Source organism: Macaca thibetana, chromosome 10, assembly GCF_024542745.1.
Source record: "Macaca thibetana thibetana isolate TM-01 chromosome 10, ASM2454274v1, whole genome shotgun sequence".
NCBI lineage: Eukaryota > Metazoa > Chordata > Mammalia > Primates > Cercopithecidae > Macaca > Macaca thibetana.
This window is the reverse complement of record NC_065587.1, coordinates 17,034,631-17,053,182: the sequence shown is the minus strand read 5'-3', so window position 1 is coordinate 17,053,182 and position 18,552 is coordinate 17,034,631. Positions and strand designations below refer to the sequence as shown.

General features: G+C 44.3%; 1 protein-coding gene across 3 annotated transcripts in view; it reads right to left on the bottom strand.

Moving 5' to 3' along the window:
• Nucleotides 1-18,552, bottom strand: part of LARGE1 (LARGE xylosyl- and glucuronyltransferase 1) — a 633,432-nt gene that overhangs the window by 550,943 nt on the left and 63,937 nt on the right. The window contains exon 1 of one of the 3 annotated variants that reach the window (XM_050745853.1): nt 16,740-17,486. The exons of the other annotated variants lie outside the window; for them this stretch is intronic. The gene's annotated coding sequence lies outside the window, so the exon portion shown is untranslated. Of the gene's footprint in view, nt 1-16,739; nt 17,487-18,552 lie in introns of those variants that run through there. 3 annotated transcript variants of the gene reach the window in all.

Below are 18,552 nucleotides of genomic sequence, written 5' to 3'. Positions count from 1 at the left end.
AACCGAACAAGTAAGTGACCGTATGCTAGCATGCCAATAGAGAACATTCTCATTCTACCACAGCCTGTATAGATTACAAACACAGAACAACTAGTGAGAATAAGATTTAGTAGCCTAAAGAATTAAAATATGAATGCTACGGGGACCAATTGATTCTTTTAATAAAATTATTAATTTCCCTAGAGACAGACTGACTGCCTTCAAACCACACGTTTACATTAATTAAAAAAATAAGAAAAGCGATTATTAACTACGTACCAGGTATGAGGCACTTTGACTTACATCACCTCATCTAACTTTCATGCATACCTACTACAGGCAACTATGCCCCTCATTGTTCCGGAGAAGATCACCTGAACCCAGGGAATATAGGGGCTCCAGGCTTCAAACCCAGATGCATTCAACCCTAAAGCCCAGGCACCTTCTGCTATAGGAGACATAACACTCTGCTGATCCCATTTACTTATGGATCATGAGGTCATTATCTATGGACCAGATCATTAGAGAAAATGCCTCTAAAATGCCTCTGAATCGAAGGTGGTAGGAAACTATTTAAACCAATACAGGAAAATGAATGCGCAGGAAATGCACATCCATACTAACTAGGTTTAGGATTTTGCCCTACTTCATATTAAATTATAAAACTATTTGACTTAATAATATATGCAAAATAGCACTGCACCAAATTGGCACCCCCTCAAGAAAATGCACATCCCCCCACTGTAAAATCTAGGAAAAATAATAGATTCCATGCACAAAAAGAGACCTTGTTTTTAAAAAAACAAAAATGGTCATAAAAATGAGTAAGAAATCCTGTTGTAGTCTTACTTCCCGTCTTTAAGAACTCTGTATACATATATCCTTTTAAAACTATTTTTGGAGACCAACTCACTTTGGCAAAATACTGAGAGTGATACCGTTTAATCTCTATTAGCTTGGAGCTGTGAAACTACATTGTTGATTTATTTCTAACACAAAGAGTCAAAATTTGGTGTGAAAGGTTTTGGCATCTTTTCTTGCAAATATCTAGTATTTTACCACTTTTAAAGTGCTGTTGGATCTATTGGCCTCCTTCATCTTTACAGCAACCCAAGGTATAAGGCAAGTACAGACAGTCCCCAATTTAGGATAATCTGACTTAGAATTTTCAGCTTTTTTTTTTTTTTTTTTTTTTTTTTGAGAAAGGTTCTCTCTCACTCACTCACTCACCCAGGCTGGAGTACAGTGGCATCATCATGGCTCACTGCAGCCTAAACTCCCCAGGCACATGCCACCATGCCCAGCTAATTTTTCTAGTTTTTGTAGAGACAAGATTTCGTCATGTTGCCCAGGCTGGTCTCGAACTCCTGGACTCAAGTGATCCACCCGCCTCAGCCTCCCAAAGTGCTGGGATTACAGGTATGAGCCACCTCATCTGGCTGACTTTTCAGCTTTATGATGATGCAAAAGCAGTATGCATTCAATAGAAACTATACTTGAGTACCCACATAACCCTTCTGTTTTTCATTTTCAGTATAGTATTCAATATATCTAGGCTTAGGTTGCATGATTTTGCCCAAATACAGGCCAATGAAAGGTAGGCTAAGTTAAACCATGCTGTAATGTAGGTTAAATGTATTAAATGCAAATTCTGAACTTGATATTTTCAACTTACGATGGGTTTAGCAGGATGCAATCTATACTAAGCCAAGGTGCATCTGTTCTGTTACTCTCATTTTTTTTTTTCCTCTTACAAATGTAGAAAAAAGGTTTCAGAGTTTACGAGGGAGCTTTCCAATGAAAGTGACAGAAAATCCAACTCAACTAATGGAGGCAAAATAAAGGACTGAATAGTTCACAATCTGTAAGATCCAGAGGAGAATCTACCCTCTGGCAAGGTTTGATCTGGGTCCAGGAGGTGGCCTGGTCCCTCTCCACCTCTCAGCTCTGCTCTCATCCACACGGACTTCATACTCAGGCGTCATGCAGTGGCAAGGCAGCTGCTAGGTTGGATGGAGCTACGATATCCGCAGCTCCACCCTCTGAGGTTCAAGGCCAGTGGAAAAGAACACATGTGCCTCTCAACAGCCCCAACAAAAGTCTCATCACATCTTATGGGCTCCAACTAAGTCATGAAACCACCTCTAAGCCAATTACTAAAAGCCAGTATCAGGAATAATCTGAATCCTATGTCTCCCCGTGAAGCCCTGCACAATATCATCTCCACCAAAGTCCACGTGCTAAAGGGTGGGTGTGAGTGTGGGTCTCCCTGGGAAAACTGAGCAGGGTGAATAAATACAAAGTCAGAAAGCCAAGAGATCCTCAGCACACACTTCCCCAGAGTCACACCGCGACTAAGAGACAAAATCAGGACTCATGCACAAATCTCCCGGGACCAAGCACTCCAAAAATAGTGGCAAATTATTTTAAAACACACGGGTGAATCACAAAAAGTCCTCCAAACTGAATCTCTTGGTCACAAATAACAGTCTAAAATATTAACAAACTGCCGACAGGACTTCAAAGAAAGCCTCTTACAAAATAGAAAGTTTGTTAAATTCAACACGGTTACTGTTATCGAAATCAAAATCCCTTTATAGTTCTAAATGGTTCCTTACCATCTGGAAAGTCAGAACACTGTACTCAAAAGAAAAAGGGAAAGGCTTTTTGACCTATTTTTGTCTCTACATGGACGTAAAGCACCGAATCCTATTTATTAAGTGCCTTCGACGCATGCTACTGCTCTGGCGATTTGCAACTCGAAAATGACACTTATTATTCAGCTAGAGATTAGAATCTCAAGCAGTAGGGCATTTTTTAATAAAAAATAAAATTAAAAATAGATTTGCCATTGTCTGTTTAATAAAACTAGTAGCTCTGCTGGCTTAGAGGGGAAATAACATATTTCTTGGGATTTTTGTATATTCATCTAAGCAGTGCTAAAAAAAAAAAAACAAAGTTACTAATATTCATATCTTGAGCAACTGTACATTGCTTCTAACTATACATTCAATCTCTCTGGCACATCCACTGTGGTCCTAAGCAGCCAGTGCAGGCTCTTCTACCAAAACAAAGCAAACCCCTCTGAAACCTGACGTGTGCAGGTGTCAAAAAACACCAGGTGCAGCCTGACAGATGTGAGCCAAATAAGGAAATATTCAGCCCAGCACTGCCCAACAGAACTTTCAGTCATGATGTATGTTTTCTACATCTGTGCTCTAAAATATGGTGGCTGCTAGCTGCATGTGGTTATTGAGACTAAGGAACTATATTTTTAATTTTATTTCATTTCAACTCATTTAAAGTAGCCACATGCCGCTAATGGCTGCTGACCGGGAGGGCAGCTGGGATGTTACCCTTGAGAATTTCTCCAGCATTTTACCTGTTGCTCTCTCTCACTCACATTTCCCATTCTAACACACACACACACACACACACACACAAACACCTACAGTTCTCCAAACAAGGCATCTGTTTTCTTCCTCTGGGGTCCTGTCTATGTTGTTCACGTGACCCTGGATTTCCATACTCCTAGCCTTGCTGGTAGACATTCCTTTTCATCCTCACAACCCAACCCAGGCTTTATCTCTTCTGTGAAGCTGTCCTTGATTTTCCGTTCTATCTTCCCTGCTTGTGAATGCGTGAACTCTGCTTCCCCACTGCCCCGTGCATGTGAACGTCTCTGTGGCTATGTTCATTATACTGCAATGGGTCGGGAGCATGTCCCTTCCAGACTGGAAGGCAGAGAGGGTGGCTGTAAGAATGAGCACTTTGGGCCGGGCACGGTGGTTCACGCCTGTAATCTCAGCACTTTGGGAGGCTGAGGCGAGTGGATGACATGAGGTCAGGAGTTCAAGACCAGCCTGGCCAACATGGTGAAACCCCGCATCTACTAAAAACACAAAAATCAGCCCGTTGTGGTGGCATGTGCCTGTAATCCCAGCTACTTGGGAGGCTAAGGCAGGAGAATCGGCTTGAACCCTGGAGGCGGAGCTTGCAGTGAGCTGAGATTGCGCCATGGCACTTCAGCCTGAGCAACAGAGCAAGACTCCGTCTTTTAAAAAAAAAAAAAAAAAAAAAAAGCACTTTGGAGATGGCTGCCTAGCATTAAATCCTGTCTCCAACACTTACTACTGCCTCTAAGATCTCATGCAAGTTAGATGATCTCTCCAAGCCTTGGTGTCCCATCTGTAAAATGGGGTTATTGATGATAACCCTTCTTGATAGCTGTTGCAAAGATTAAGTAAATGCCCAAACATAAGCACAGCATTTGCCTGGGTAACTGGCAAAGAGCAAAAATGTCATAACATTAATCTCTTATGTATTGTTTTTCATTATATTATTAGACTGTGCACTTTTAAGTATAGACTAGATCTTAGCCATCCCCGAAACCCAGGAGCACAGCACACAGTGGGTACTCATTAAAAATTAAAATGACTAATGATGCCTCCAGTGGATGGATGCCAGCCCTGAACTCAATTCTAAGTATTCCCCATAATGCTCTAAAGGTCAAACTAGGAAACTAAAAAGATGTCTCAGCTAGGCTCAGTGGCTCATGCCTGTAATCACAGCACTTTGAGAGGCCGAGGTGGGTGGATCACTTGAGGTCAAGAGTTCGAGACCAGCCTGGCCAACATGGTGAAGCCCCTTCTCTACTAAAAATACAAAAAATTAGCCGGGCATGGTGGCGCACACCTGTAATCCCAGCTACTCCGGAAGCTGAGGCATGAGAATCGCCTGACCCCAGGAGACGGAGTTTGCAGTAACCTGAGATCGCGCCACTGCACTCTAGCCTGAGGGACAGGGCAAGACTCCCTCTCAGTAAATAAATAAATAAATAAATAAATAAATAAATAAATAATTAAAAATTAAAGAGGTCTCAACAGAGGAAAAGTAGTGAGCATGCAGGAAGATCCAAAATGCATATGGGGGTTTATTCACAAACTGCACTTAAACCCTCTAGTGGGACACCACCGTCCTCCCCAGAGGTCCCACCCCTGCCCCAAGCCCTCTCTGTACCCACAACCTGGCCAAACCGCTACTAAAATGTTACTGATGAAAACAAGCCTTATCCTGCAGGTTTGAATGCAGTAAAAGAAGTTTAAAGGCCGCTGGTCTAACAAGGCCATAAGAGAATATATGTACAATTCAGTTCCCACAGTCTGTTCCCGGCGTCCTTCCTCCCACTTCTAGTTTACTCATCTCCTTTCTTTCCTAGGAGGCCAAGCGGGGTTGGGGGGGTGATCACCTGAGGTCAGCAGTTCGAGACCAGGCTACCCAACATGGTAAAACCCCGTCTCTACTAAAAATACAAAAAATTAGGTGGGTGTGGTGGCGGGAACCTGTAATCCCAGCTACTCAGGAGGCTGAGGCAGGAGAATCACTTGAACCGGGGAGGCGGAGGTTGCAGTGAGCTGAGATGGCACCACTGCACTCCGCCTGGGTGACAAAAGCAAAACTCCATCTAAAAAAAAAAAAAAAAAAAAAACAAAAAAAAATGGAAACCCTCCGATTTACAGACAACACTTGTAACCCTAGATTCTAACTGTGCTCCACAGTGTCCCCAACCCTGAAAGACAGGATACCTCTTGAGACCCTCCAAGGTTTCTTGGTTTTATTGAGGGCAAATAAACATGAGCAGCAGATGAAACAAGCACTAAAAATGATTAAGTGTTCAACGTACAGGTTTTCTAGCCCAGGAAGAGTCCCAGTGAGACTGTTTGTTTCCCAAATTCAATGTCTTCCTCCTGCTACAATGCTCCCTGGCACAGGGAGTTTAGTAAAAGAGCAAGCTGGGAGCTAGGAGCATGCAGTAAGTGCATCTCCAATGGGGCTTTCCTTTCGGTGCTTTGAACGCAGAAGGTGATTTCCATTTCAGCACAGCTCCCACTTAGGAGGATCAGGCAGCACTGGAAGCCTGCATGCAGGTGACCTATCTTCCTTGGGGCCCCTGTGCAAGAGGTCTACAGGGTAATGACTGGGGACTGGCGTGACTGAAGAGTGTAAGAACAGCTGCCATGCGGTCTGAGGATTGGCAATTTGCCTGCTGTGCGAACTTGGGTATATCACCTCCCCTCTGCGTGCTTTGGTTGCCTTGTTTATAAAACAAGAGTGTGGTTTCCAAACTTTTTTTTTTTTTTTTTTTTTTGAGACAGAGTTTGGTTCTTCTTGCCCAGGCTGGAGTGCAATGGCGCAATCTCGGCTCACTGCAACCTCCGCTCACTGCAACCTCCGCCTCCCGGGCTCAGTGATTCTCCTGCCTCAGCCTCCTGAGTGGCTGGGATTACAGGCATGCGCCACCACGCCTGGCTAATGTTGTATTTTTAATAGAGATGGGGTTTCTCCATGTTGGTTAGGCTGGTCTTGAACTCCTGACCTCGTGATCCATCCACCTCAGTCTCCCAAAGTACTGGGATTACAGACGTGAGCCACCACACCTGGCCCCAAACTTTTCTTTCTGTAAATAACAAGCCCCCTTTTTGTCCCCAACAAAATATTCTGGGAAACACAAAGATCTAAAATGTACAGGTGATGCATCTGTGACTGAAGTGTATTTACAGGATTCTGAAGTCCCACTGACCTGAGTCTCTCTCCCTTACCTCCCCCGCCCCCAGGAAACCCAGAATCCTAGAAGTTCATGGAATGATGTTAGGGAACTACATCCTCCTTTGAGCATCACATCAAGTTGAAAAATTCCAGGATGTTACTTATAATGGATCTTATTTATTTTTATTTTTTGAGACATAGTTTCACTCTTGTTGCCCAGGCTGCAGTGCAATGGCACGATCTCGGCTCACCACAACCTCTGCCTCCCGGGTTCAGGCGGTTCTCCTGCCTCAGTCATCCTGAGTAGCTGAGATTACAGGCACGCGCCACCACGCCCGGCTAATGTACTTTTAGTAGAGACGGGGTTTCTCCATGTTGGTCAGGCTGGTCTCAAACTCCCGATCTCAGATCATCTACCTGCCTCAGCCTCCCAAAGTGCTGGGATTACAAGCGTGAGTCACTGCACCCGGCCTATAACGGACCTTATAATGCCTACCTTTAGGAAATGGCTAAGAAACAGACTAAATCATTATTTCCTTTAACATTTGTATTATGAGAAATGTTAAAAACATTAAAAAAAAGAGAGTCCCTATATATCTGTGACCCGGTATCTGTAATTATCAAGTCATGATCATTACAGTCTTGTCTCCTCTCTATCCTACTCATTCCCATGACTCCCTCTCCCCCAACCCCGCGATTACTTTCAAGCAAATCCCCAATATACTATCATCTTGGTCCTAATGGTTTCAAAATCTTTATTTTTAAATCTCAATTTCATTACCACACTAAGAAAAGAACATTCATTCCTTAACTTCATCTAACATCCATAAGCCACCGGCACCATCAAATTTTCCCCCTTACAATTGCCTTGATGAAGAACAGGGTTGTTTTTCTACAGAGTTCTCTGCTGTCTGAATTTTCATGACAGTGTCTCTGTCATCTAACCTGTGTCTCTGCCCTCCGTGTATTTCCTGTGACTTCCTAGCTAGATGGAGGGTCCTGATCAGATCCAAGTCATCAGATCGAGAGGCACATGACATCTGGTTGTTTCTTTGGTGATGCTGGCAACCACAGATTAAAACACTGACTTCATTAGACTGATTATTTTACAGCATCTCACCTATCTTCCGAAATGTTTCACGCATACACAAATATAGAACATTAGATATTCACAGTTTTACCCAAACTGCATTCAACTACCATTGTTCTGAAACTTTTCATTTAATGACACGGGAGTAATAGTTTAAAAAAAAAAAATCGGAATTCCGTAAGATATGCTTCACATGGTAACAATATTGAGTACAGTTGAGATTCTAACAATTCAGAAGACATTTATTCAGAATAGTGCTTTATACATAGAAGGTGAATAATAAGTTGTTGCTGAATAAATAGCCAGTCCCATTAAATCCAGTCCACTTCTAAGCAGTGGTATACTGTGAACTGATCTGTACAAGGACGCCACCCGAGGTACTTACTAGGCAACAGACTCAAGTCTTCTAAAACTCCCCAAACATCTTTCTTCTCTCATTGTAAACCAGAAAAAGTCAAACAGTTCCTGGTTTTCACCATTTCTTACTTTGTGTTGTTTTTGAAACAACTGCCTAAAAACCCAGCATGGCTCCATCTTGTTACTGCCTTAACTCACCCATTCATGCTTTCTCCTCCCTCCAAATAGCTTAAGTATAAGCCATAGCCCCTGATCAAAAATCAAACTGGTAATTTCTGCCACCCCCACTCATGCTAACTGGTGGTTACAAAAAAAAAGAAACTGACAGCCTGTTTCAACGTTGCCAGAGTCTGAGGGACCCCAAAATGATCAATGTCACCATTTTGCTTCATGACTAGGAGCTTACTGTGCGAAAAGCAGCAACTCCCTATAGTCAATTAATAGTTCCGTGAAAGAAGCCAGAGACATGAGCAATCAAAACTAAATCAGGCAGCACATTTTTTTTGAGTCCTCCGTATTTTTTTTTTCTAGAATGCTGCTGTGAAAGCTCAGAATATAAACAAGTCATTGCTTATTAGGAAAAGACTAGTTGAAAATCTTTCGCCCAGCACATCTCAGCCACCGCAATAGTTTTTCTCACTAACACGCTTACATCTCAAGGACTCAGTGAGTGAGAATGAAAACAAGGTGGTGGATAAGTGGTTTTTAAACCAGGCTCATGGGCCCTAGGGGTAAGAAAGGGCAGGCACTGAGACTTTTTGGCCAGCACCTCTATTTCTCTCTCCACCCCCAGCCCTGCACCCCCACAGGCCACTGAATGACTCAGACTAAAAGTCATTCCCTCCAGCACCCACAGTAACCTGTCCCCACAACAGGAGCCCACCCCAGCCTGACTCAAATTCTGCCTTACTCAGGAAGGGAAGGAGGGCTCTTCCTGAAGCCACATTGTGACAAAGATGCCCCAGGCTCCTTGCACACTGCCAGACACTGGACCCAAAAACCCCAGTGGTTTCACCAAAGACAAGCCTATTATTCCCCAACTAAAGACCCCTCATTCTGAATAAACCAGTATTCAGTTAATTACTCAAGACAAGTCCCTTCAATGGATCCCAGAGGGCCTCTGAGGCAGAGAGAGGGACCTGGGACCAGGTCCTTCATCTATCCCTAACTAGTACTGGGCAAATCACTTGCCTGAGATGCCTCTTCTGGTCTGTAGACTGGAGGACCATATTCACTACCTCCTAAAGCTCTTAAAGAACCGAAAAGGCTAATTGTGTAATAAAGGCAAATTCTTTCTCCTCCACCCCAGCTTGTCCCGCTTCACTCCCTCCTGCCTCATTGTTTTTCATGGGTTTATACCCCCTATTTCATCTGCACTCAGTCCTGGAGAACAGTTCTTGGCCTGTCCACTCAGCAGACACCTTCTCTGTCACAGGGACTGTGTAGAGAAAGAAAAGCAGGATAATCCTCTCTGTTCTTGCACCATTTCTGGTCTAGGAATGATAGTGTGTCATCAGTCTCATGAATAGGCAATGCTTTTGCCTCCCAGAGTCACCCCAGGATAAGACGCTGCATCAAAAGAAACCTGTCCCCTCAACTCCAGGTCCAGCAGACACACAGGCCCACTTCACAGAACATCTCAACCACCTGGGTGTCCTTAGCAAGCTCATGTCGTTTTTACATCAATCAGTCCCTCTCCACTCCGCCTCCCAACACCTCACCATCTTCACCATAACGTCAACAGTATCCATGTATCTCAGAGGATATTAATTCCAAGTGGCCCGGGCAGGAGCTCCGGTCTACCGAAAAAAACTCAAATGAGGATTACATCCTTCAAACGAGGGATGGGATATATTATTAACAGGCACTCCTTACTCAAAACCTACCGGGTACTAGATGCCAGGCTATGAGTTTTCAACATATTAATCTCTTTAGTTTTTTGTTTGTTTGTTTTTGAGACAGGGTCTCACTCTGTTGCCCAGGCTGGAGTGCAATGGTGCAATCTTGGCTCATTGCAACCTCCGCCTCCCAGGTTCAAGCAATTCTCCTGCCTCAGCCTTCCAAGAAGCTGGGATTACAGATGAGCACCACCATGCCCAGCTAATTTTTTTTTATTTTAAACAGAGACGGGGTTTCACCATATTGGCCAGGCTGGTCTCAAACTCCTGACCTCAGGCGATCCACCCGCCTCTGCTTCCCAAAGTACTGGGATTACAGGTGTGAGCCACTGCGCCCAGCCTCCTTTTGTTCTTATTACAACACTAAGGCATAGGTACAGCTGTTATCCCAATTTTCCATACAAGGAAGTACAAAGGCACAGAGAGATTAAAGAAGGAGCCCAGGGTCAGATGGATGTTAGCGGGTAGAGGTGCAATGAGAGACCAGATAATCTGGTTCTGTAGCTTCAGGGCCTTTTTCACAGAAAAGTAAAAGGAGGACCATACCTCTGTTGCGGAAACTGCCAGCGACCACAACCACTCATATTTTAAACCCATCAGGAGAAAAGTCCTATTCACTGTCTGGACTAATGATCAGAAGATCTCGGGCCTCACCCAGGACCTACCACCAGCAGCAGCAATAACATGGCCTTCAAACAGGGATTTCACTTCTTCTAACCCCTATTTTCCCATCTAAAAGATGAGCGTCCTAGATAATAGTTCTCATATCCCAGGATTATCTGCAAGGAAACCAGGGAGCAGAGTCTTAAGTCTTTCACACCTGAGGTCAGAAGGACCTAGTTCAATTCTGTGCTGTGAGGCCAGCTGACTGGTGACTGTGGGTGGGTAATTTAACCTCTATGTTTCCGCTTCCTCATTTGCAAAGAAGGATAACAATGAATTTATTTCAAGTACTAAATGAAGCAACACCCACAAATGCTGAATTCAGTGTCCAGCATATAACAAACACCTAATAAATGACAGACAGTCATATTATTAATATTACCATGATTATTATCAAGATCTGAAATTCCACAGAAGGAAATCTTCCCCTCTTTAATACGGTAGACTTTATAACCTTATTTGGAAGGATAATCTGGCTAACACATTTTCCCATTTAAATCCTTGAACAACCAAGTCTGACTCAGAGTGGAGGGGGATAGGGCAGAGGGTGTAAAGGTAGCAGCTGGATCCTAGGCCCTTCATCTGATGGGGCAAGGGTTTTGCTGGCTCCTTTCTCTAATTCTATCCCTGCCTCTCTCTTATGCCCCTCCCACCACACTCATGCTCCCAAGACCCTGTAAGTAACCTAACCGGTCTTAAAAAAAATACACCACCAAAGCAAGACTATAGCTGCTGAATGATAATGACAAGGTTCCTATGGCAACCCTCATCTCTAAAGTTTGGATGGTGGAAGACAGAGAGGGATCATTTAGCAACTAGCTTATGGGTGAAACACCTTGAAACTGCGTGTTTTTTGATTCTCTCCACAATTAGAGCCAGGCCTTATACTTTTCCAGCACAGGATACTTTATAAGGTGTTTCACACAAATTAACTACTATGTGAGATAAGGAGGAGAGATGATGGACCCTGTTTTTTACAAATGAAAAACCTAACTACTGGAGTTGTTAAGAGCTCATATGCAGTAAATCCAGGAGAAGACCTTGGGTGTCTGGACTCCTAAACAAGCGATTTACTGAAGACCCCACTATCTCTTCCAGCCCTAGCCACCTTCTCCTCTCTACCACCCCAGACTTCTAGGCTTTCTCCTTCTCTCAACTTACTCACTTCGAGGCACACTTACCCAACCTTTGCATTTCCGCCTTCTGTCACATCCTGCTGTTTCCACAATTATCAAGTGACTCAGCTCTCCCATTAAGCTGTGTATGAGTCTATTCAATACCATTCAGCTGTAAAATAACCTACACGTTTCTACAGTGATGCCTATGACAAGGTTTTATTCACCAAGCGACTGTGCCACCGGCCCCAGTTAAAGACTACCAGGAACATACCTGGAGTCAAACAAAGTTGGGTTTATCGGTTGACTGCAACAAGGTGGACACGATGCCAGGCAGAATTTCAGATATCTCAGCAAGAGGACGTCAGGAGGAGCTCATTATACAATTTGGACTGTGTTCAGTGATTTAGGGGTAAGCTCAGGGAAACACAGTTTTGCTCTGAATTGGGTGCTGTCAACAGAGCACAAATTTTATGATGACGTAGCTTCCTAATTTTTATCTAAGAGGCAGGAGGACCAGAATGAGGCTAAAGCCACAATCGGTAAAGAAACATTCATGTGAGCTGAGACTGGGGAATGTTTGGTCATTTCTGTGCCTCGCAGGGATCTTGCTTTTATCTGTGCTCCATGTTGATGATTGCGCGGTCTTGTTTTTGCCTTGTTCTATCACCAATATAGAGTAGTTCCATCCTATATCCATATTCTGCGAAACTCTTTATGCTCAAGAAAAGAACACACAAGGGCCGTAGCTATTAGAGCCAGGCCGGCTCTAAGCAAATAGCAGCAGAAGGAACTATTCTTTCTAATTTTCTCAACAACTTGTTCCACAAGTCACAATACCTGTTTGTGGTATTTACTTTGTACTTTTTAAAAATAAGACTCATGATGGAGAAGGCTGATAAGAGCCGACCATGAAAGGTCAGCCCCGGAGCTACAAAAAGGGGCCTCTGAGCTGAGAAACTGAAACAGATGCTCCCAGATCAATTTTTTTTCCCCTACCATCAACTGCTGAAGTAATTAATAGTCACTTTTATTTCAGAATTTGTTTTATAGTTAACAAAGCCTCCTGAGCAGCCCTTCATGGTCTCAAGGTGGTCTGGGCACAAGATCGATAAAGATTTCACTCCTTAATTAGGTTACATTCCAGTAAAGGTAACATTTCTTTTTTGTTTATAAAAATAAACACAATAAATTTTAAAAAGCATACAGTCTGTTAGAAAGTGGTAAGTATTATGAAGGCTGGGCGCGGTGGCTCACGCTTGTAATCCCAGCACCTTCGGAGGCCGAGGCGGGCAGATTGCCTGAGCTCAGGAGTTCAGGACCAGCCTAGCCTGAGCAACACAGTGAAACCCCATCTATACTAAAAAAAAAAAAAAAAAAAAAAAAAAAATTAGCCAGGTGTGGTGGCATATGCCTATAGTCCCAGCTACTTGGGAGGCTGAGGCAGGAGAATGGCTTGAACCCGGGAGGCGGAGGTTACAGTGAGCCAAGATTGCACCACTGCACTCCAGCCTGGGCAACAGAGCGAGACTCCGTCTCCAAAAAAAAAAAGAAAGTGGTAAGTGCTATAGTGCTATGCAAATATAGAAAAAGCAGAATAGGGTAAAGAGGGTTAGGAATGCCAGGCGAGGGTCACAGTGATCAGTGAGGCAACCAGGCAAGCCCTCCACCATGTGAAATTTAAACATGAGAAGTCTTGATGGAAATGAAGAGGGGGGCCCAAACAAAGCCACCAAAGAGAAATTTATCCAAGGAGAAATTAATCCAAAGGGAAATCAGCACCATTGTCTCACTTCAGATATGCGACAACTGAGAACTAGAGAGGTCTAGGAATTTGCCCGAGAACACACAATTTGCGAGCAGAACCAGATGGAACGTGGGTCTCCAGATTCCCTGCCACAAGCTTCCTTCCCTATAATGAACAGGATATAAGAGCTTTCTGTATAGGATCAAATCCAGAAGTAACTCCAGAATCACAGGCAGAAAGAGCCTCTGTTTTCCAAGCACACACAGGTTTACAATACCTGTGTGTATCCACGCCTACCTGCAAAGTGTTAACTACCAAAAGATCCTAAGAGGCCCAACCTTTAGCCTCATTCAAAATAGGGGAAGAGGAGGAGGCTGTGAGCATTTAAGTCCCTTGTTCAACATTTAGATGGCAAAAGGCAGGGTTTATTTTCAAACCCCAGCTGCATAATTTCATAGCTCTATTATGCAAAACACCACACACCAGTATGATGTTCACAGATACATGTGGCCTACAGAACCCTTAATAATACCTACTTCACACAGAGTTGTGAGGTTTAAATAAGTATGCCCACATATGCCGAAGATAGCAAGGATATGAAAAAATGCCAGTTCCTTTCCCACATGTGCTGAGTTGGAAACAGCTTGGTGCCAGAGCACGTCCACAAGGACAGGGACTGCTTGTTGTGCCGTCTGCTGTATCCTCAGAACCTGCCTTGGGGCAGGCAGTAAATAGTCACTGAATGGATGGAAAATAGAAGGATGCAAGTTCTTCCTTCTGCTCTTTGTTCTCAGTACTCTAGGGATCCCCGAGAACACCTCTCAGTTCAGCTGTGGACAAGAAGCAGCAAATGTGAAAGCGAAACCGCTCTCAGCAGGTCCTAACCGAGTCCCTACTGGGCAGGCTCGTGGCCAGCCAGATGCCCAGACCGGCCATACCAGACAGTCCTTGTAGAGGCTGAACAAGCTAAACTGCCTCTTGTGGATTAAGAAATCTACCAAAGCACCCTAGAATGGATTCCAAGATCCATTTGCATCAAAAACATGAAATCAAATGAGGATCACATTCAAGGAGCTGGCATATCACAAAGTCAGAGTTGATCAATGCAATTATAAATGCACTTAAGGGATAAAAAAAAGAAAAACAAAGGACCTTGCCCTGGGTATGAAGAGAAGCCATGAAGGGCTACTCAGCAGGCTTTGTTAAATACATAAAACAAATTCTAAAATAAAAGTGACTATTAATTACTTCGGCAGTTGATGGCAGAAAAAAAAATCTTGATCGTGGAGGATCGGTTTCAGTTTCTCAGCTCAGAGACCCCCTTTTTATAGCTCCAGGCTGAGCTTTCACCATCAGCTCACATCAGCCTTCTCCATCATGAGTCTTATTTTTAAAAAAGTACGAAGTAAATCCCCCAGTGTTCTCATCAAGCTCCCTTACTTACTTGAAGGGTAACCTTCATAGAAAAGAGGCCACTTGATAAATTCCAAGGCAAGTAAAAATAAAACATAATGAAAAAGATAGTCTCATCATCATAGCTAATTACAAAGGAAGAGTACATCACTTTTTTCTCCCCAAGTGTCTCCAGTTTATTAAAAAAAAAAAAAAAAGGACCAATTTAACAAAGCCATTCTGTGTTACTGATCTGAAGAGAAACGGAAGGAATCTTGGGAGATGCACTTGTGATTTATAAAACCAAAGAGTTAGCTGTTGAAACAGTTATTCATAAATGTATTGCTGACATACGTAAATATATATGATATGCCAACTGGATGCAAGAGCCCAGCGAAGGTGCTGTGGGGTGTCATTGCTGTATCAACCGAGGCAGTGCCCTCCACAAGCTTATGGCTGACTGCAGCATTACAAAACCCCAGAGGCAGGACCACGGGGCACTCAGCAGAGAGAAACAGAGCACTTTCCAGCTCAGAAGGCCCGGGGAGTCGTTCTGGAGAAGATGCCATTTAAAGGGGGCCTTGAAGAATGGGTGGGAGGTAGAGAGGTGGGGTGGGAAACTGTCAGAACCCTAACCATTGGCTAGACACTCCGTGTGCCCCCAACCTGCCCAACCCAGAAAGGATCGGGCGAGAGAACTCAGAGGCTAGAGGGTCCATCACGCCTCACCAGGGCTGTGTAGCACAATCCCCAGGACCCATGTTTCAGAACCCACGTGCCACACTCCAGCCAAGATGGCAGGAATCAGAATTTCAGGGGTGGGGCTTGGTCCTGTGCTTCGGGGAAAGGCCCCCAGGAATTTCTGATGAGCAGCCCTCTCCCGCCAGGAACCACAGATTAACATCAGTATCTTAGTTTTCAAAACTGGGCAAATGAAACTCAGAGTGGAGGTTCCTTACTTCCTCATCATCATTCTGATGAATATGGAGTGAATACCAACCTCAGGATACAAAAATTAATAAAGCCCATACCTGCCCCTCATTACACGTTTTTTGCTCATTGAGTCCTTACAGCAAACCACAAAGGACTACTGTCATCTCTTCACATGTCCCCTTTTTATTAAGACAACGAAACTGAAACTTAAAAGGTTAAGAGAACTAGCACAATAAATGATGGAGTCGGGATCAAGTCTTGGCATCCTGAGACGCACCTGTCACTTCAGTGCTGCTTACCGGAGGCTTCCCGGGCACCCAGCGCTACGCTGGCACCTGGGTGATGACCATGCACAAAAAAATGGCCTCTGACCTCAGTGGGAATAGGGGATTCAGGGGACAGCAGAAGAGAGCTGTCCAAGAGCCAAACTTCCACTGAAAAGATTCCAAAATGTTTCATGTGCAGAATCCAACCAGAGTGCTGAACTGTGGCCATCCCCGGACCAGTTCTCAGGGGGCCATCCTCCTCTGGAAATGTCCTCCACCCAGACAGTCACACGCCTCCCCATGGAAGAGGGTCGGAACCATTCTTGACAGAACAAGCTGGGTGGGAGGGTGGTGGGTCTAAGCAGCCACTTCCCCCTCAGAGCCTCGGTGAGGTCCATATGAAGAGGCTGAAATGAAGCCGCAAGACGCAGCTCCTAGGAGTGATAAACAGATCTACTGATCATCAGTCAAGAGAGGAAGACACAGGGGAAATCCCACCAGAACTGGGAATTAGATCCCGTTTCCAGATCCCTCTGAGGCAGCCACTGTGTCTTCTTTGGTGGAAGAACCAGATTACAGCCCTAAACTTAGAGGCGGACAACACCAAGCCCTAGGCTGGTGCTTCTACTTTTAGCCGTGTGAGCCAAGCGAGGTAGCTTACTTCAGCACAGATTGCCCAGCTGAAAAACAGCAACTTGCAAAGGTTTCCGTGAGGATTTAATAAAACGGCTTTGAAAACGCTACACATCTTACCTGGCTCACGACAGGTGCTCTACAAACGGCTGATGGATCTGAATCTGTTTCTTAATGTAGGTTCTGAAAAATAGACAAGGCCTCTTTAAGGTCAGATGAACCTGTCATTATCCTTTTTTGTCTCCCCTTTGCTCCCTAATTTTTGTTTTTCCAAGAGCAAGCAGAAAAAGCTAAAATAACTTTTTTTTTCTTTTTCTTTTTTTGAGACAGAGTCTCGCTCTATTGCCCAGGCTGGAATACAGCAGCGTGATCTCAGTTCACTGCAACCCCTGCCGTCTGAATTCAAGTGATTTTTGTGCCTCAGCCTCCCCAGTAGCTGGGATTACAGGCTCAGCTAATTTGTGTATTTTTAGTAGAGACGAGGTTTTACCACGTTGGCCAGACTGGTCTCGGACTCCTGGGCTCAAGGGATCCGCCCTTCTCAGCCTCCCAAAGCTGCTGGGATAACAGGGGTGAACCACCGCACCCGGCCTAAAATAACATCTTTTAAGGGAAGGTTCATGGGGCAGACAGACTAGAGGCTCTTTTATTCTAAGCTGGAAGCCAAAAGAAACAGACTCTCCTCAAGGGCAGGAGAAAAAAAATCCATTGTGAGCTTTTGATACCCAGACAGCTGGGAAGCCCCAAAAGGCAAGAATTCAATAAATACTCCCACTGGACATGCAACTGCAAGAAATGACGCAATCAGAAAAAGGCCAAGTTAAATTACATGTTCACTTGCAGTAAGTTTTCTTTTTTTTTTTTTTTTTTTTTTTTGAGACGGAGTCTTGCTCTGTCGCCCAGGCCAGAGTGCAGTGGCCGGATCTCAGCTCACTGCAAGCTCCGCCTCCCGGGTTTATGCCATTCTCCTGCCTCAGCCTCTCGAGTAGCTGGGACTACAGGCGCCCGCCACCTCGCCCGGCTAGTTTTTTGTATTTTTAGTAGAGACGGGGTTTCACCATGTTAGCCAGGATGGTCTCGATCTCCTGACCTTGTGATCCGCCCGTCTCGGCCTCCCAAAGTGCTGGGATTACAGGCTTGAGCCACCGCGCCCGGCCCACTTGCAGTAAGTTTTCAAGGAAACATACTAACAAAACACTTACTGAAATATTTCTTATAGTTGTTTATCGGTAAACGTTAGTAATTAGTAATTAATGCTCTCCTACATAAACAAAATGCCTATTTTAAATAGAAAACGGTAATCGAGTGCATCAGAGAGAATCTCTGGCCTATCACACAAGAGATCTCACCTTTGACACCATAAACCATATTACTGCACACCCAGGGCAGCTACCTGCTTAAGACCTGGGCTTGAGAAAAAATGACTCGCCTCCAGGAAACAACAGATGCTGGAGACGAAGTGGAGAAACAGGAACATTTTTACACTGTCGGCAGGAGTGTAAATTTGTTCAACCATTGTGGAAGACTGTGTGGCGATTCCTCAAGGATCTAGAACCAGAAATACCATTTGACCCAGCCATTCCATTACTGAGTATATACCCAAAAGATTATAAATTATTCTACTATAAAGACACATGCACACATATGTTTATTGTGGCACTATTCACAATAGCAAAGACTTGGAACCAATCCAAATGCCAATGATAGACTGGATAAAGAACATGTGGCACATATACACCACGGAATACTACGCAGCCATAAAAAAGGATGAGTTCATGTCTTTTGCAGGCACATGGGTGAAGCTGGAAACCATCATTCTCAGCAAACTAACACAAGAACAGAAAACCAAACACTGCATCTTCTCACTCACAGGTGGGAGCCGAACATCACACACCGGGCTCTGTCGAGGGGTGGCGGACTAGGGGAGGGATAG